This window comes from Mustela nigripes, chromosome 17 (assembly GCF_022355385.1).
Source record: "Mustela nigripes isolate SB6536 chromosome 17, MUSNIG.SB6536, whole genome shotgun sequence".
Lineage (NCBI taxonomy): Eukaryota > Metazoa > Chordata > Mammalia > Carnivora > Mustelidae > Mustela > Mustela nigripes.
In genome coordinates, this window is record NC_081573.1 from 23,792,670 (window position 1) to 23,795,624 (window position 2,955).

Here is a 2,955-nt window from a genome sequence, read left to right on the forward strand (position 1 = left end):
CAGTCAGGATCTTCAGACTTCAAACAAAACCAATTAAGGCTACAAAAAGAAATAAATCTGTTTAGTTTAGAGTTTTACTTGGTGTTGATTTTTTGAGAGCAGGGAAAATATAGTTTGATGTGGGAAACAAAGGTGTTAGGTCCCCCCAAAAATGGGTACCCTAATAATGGGTCCGTCATTAAAGGAGTGAGACTGATAAAAGCAAAGGTCAAGCAAAGCTTTATTTGGTGCCAAGAATCAAGAATCAGACCGACTGTCAAACAGACCGGCTGGGGATTCCCCTTACAGAGGACGACCCCTCCCTGCTTTCCAGACTAACTTTTATAGAGCAAAGGCCAAGTGGTTGGGTCTGGCTACACACAGGTGGCTAATTGAATTACAATTCACCGCACAGTAGCCATGGAAACTAGTCCATCACTTGGGAGGTAGGAGACAGTATGTGCCCCCACTGATTGGATGTCTCCACCTGGCCTGACCCACCCTTGTATTTGGGCTTTGTTACCTGGAGCTGGTTTCCAGGACTTGTTTTGAAGTCCTGTGGGGGAAGGGGAGCAGGGACAGTTTAAGGGCTAAACAACAAAGTTATTGTTTAACCTCAATGGAAGCCAATGGTTAAAATAAAAATATAAAATAGGTCCTTACATTCCCCCCTTTTCTTTGGAGATTAGTCAAATATTTGACTCTTCTGCCAGTTTTATACCTCCTTTTAATGGCTTCTGGCTGTTTTAATGACTCCAGTGTGATTTATCCAGAAACAGTATGTTAAGCCCCCTCTGCTTTGTTATTTTGCACTTGCTTGTACCTCCCTCCTATACCTTAACAACAGGGACAACAATGAGTTTAATGAACTCGTTGTCTTTTTTTGTTTTTTGTTTTTTGTTTTTTTGAGTCTTAGTTTCAGCCCAGGATTGGCAGGGTCCATCGGCAATGGCATCCACCTCTGGGGAGCGTTTCATCCTCGGCTCATTTGACGTGACCCGCATGAATCCAGGCCCTGATGCCTTCTACTTTTATTGCCATGGGGGTGGTCAGGATGGCAGTAACTGGTCCCTTCCAGCGAGGCTCCAGGTTTCCCACTTGGTGGCAGTGTATCCAAACCAAGTCCCCTGGTTGGTAAAGATATGGCTCCATCTCCATCTCCATCCAAGTGTGGGCAGTCCAGATCCTTGCATGGGCTTAAGACAGACTGTAATGCCTGCAGTGACTGGAGTACAGACTGATCAGTCATTTCTGCTATAGCAACCTCTTGTAATCAAGGGCGGAGGGGATCTCCCAAACATTATTTTAAATGGGGTCACCTTATTCAAGTAAGGTGTACATCGCGCCTGGAGGAGGGCGAAGGGAAGGAGATCTACCCACCCACCGCCAGTCTCCAGAATTAACTTGGTCAAGGTCTCTTCAAGAGTCCGATTTATTGATCGGAGGAGTCAAGATGGCGGAGAAGTAGCAGGCTGAGACTGCTTCAGCTAGCCGGAGATCAGCTAGATAGCTTATCTAAAGATTGCAAACACCTGAAAATCCATCGGCAGATCGAAGAGAAGAAGAACAGCAATTCTGGAAACAGAAAAACAACCACTTTCTGAAAGGTAGGACCGGCGGAGAAGTGAATCCAAAGCGACGGGAAGATAGACCCCGGGGGGAGGGGCCGGCTCCCGGCAAGCGGCGGAGCAACCGCGCACAAGATCAGGACTTTTAAAAGTCTGTTCCGCTGAGGGACATCGCTCCAGAGGCTAAACCGGGGCGAAGCCCACACGGGGTCAGCGTGGCCTCAGGTCCCACAGGGTCACAGAAGGATCGGGGGTGTCTGAGTGTCGCAGAGCTTGCGGGTATTGGAACGGGAAAGCCGGCTACAGAGACAGAGCCGACAGTAAGCTCGCAGCTCCGTGTTACCTTGAACCGGTCGCAGGCTCGGTGAGCTCGGAGCGCAGCCGGAGGTCAGGCAGACGGGAGTAACTGGGCGCTGTTCTCTGAGGGCGCACTGAGGAGTGGGGCCCTGGGCTCTCGGCTCCTCTGGGCTGGAGACCAGGAGGCCGCCATTTGTATTCCAAGCGCTCAGGGAACAAAAGCTCCTGAAAGCAAACCCGAACGGATTACTCACCCCGGCCCCGGGTAAGGGCGGTGTAATTCCGCCTGGGGCAAAGATACTTGAGAATCACTACAACAGGCCCCTCCCCCAGAAGATCAACAAGAAATCCAGCCGAGACCAAGTTCACCTACCAAGGAGTGCGGTTTCAATACCAAGGAGAGCAGCAGAATTCCAGAGGAGGAGAAAGCCAAGCACGGAACTCATGGCTTTTTTCCTGTGATTTTTTTTTAGTCTTTCAGTTAATTTAATTTTTTCTTTTTCATTTTTTTTTCTCGCCTTCGGGTAAAATTTTTTTTTAACTGTTACCTTTTTCTTTTTTAACGAATTTTTACTAGTTTATCTAATATATATATATATATTTTTTTTTTACATTTTTCTTAGGTGTTTTCTTTTTTAAAAAATATTCTTTTCTTTTCTTTTCTTTTCTTTTTTTTTTTTCTTTTTTCTTTCTTCCTTTTTGAACCTCTTTTTATCCCCTTTCTCCCCACTCACGATTTTGGATCTCTTCTAATTTGGTTAAAGCATATTTTCCTGGGGTTGTTGCCACCCTTTTAGTATTTTACTTGCCCCTTCATTTACTCTTATCTGGACAAAATGACAAGACGTAAAAATTCAACACACAAAAAAGAACAAGAGGCAGTACCGAAAGCTAGGGACCTAATCAATACAGACATCGGTAATATGTCAGATCTAGAGTTCAGAATGACAATTCTCAAGGTTTTAGCCGGGCTCGAAAAAGGCATGGAAGATATTAGAGAAACCCTCTCGAGAGATATAAAAGCCCTTTCTGGAGAAATAAAAGAACTAAAATCTAACCAAGGTGAAATCAAAAAAGCTATTAATGAGGTGCAATCAAAAATGGAGGCTCT

At 45.5% G+C, this 2,955-nt stretch overlaps 1 long non-coding RNA gene across 1 annotated transcript in view; it reads right to left on the reverse strand.

The window, feature by feature from the left end:
* Positions 1 to 203: 203 nt before the first annotated feature.
* The window catches only part of LOC132005173 (uncharacterized), a 145,119-nt gene continuing 142,367 nt past the window's right edge, over positions 204 to 2,955 (reverse strand). The window contains exon 2 of the long non-coding RNA XR_009400752.1: positions 204 to 2,069. This is a non-coding gene — a long non-coding RNA (uncharacterized LOC132005173). The remainder of the gene's footprint in view (positions 2,070 to 2,955) is intronic.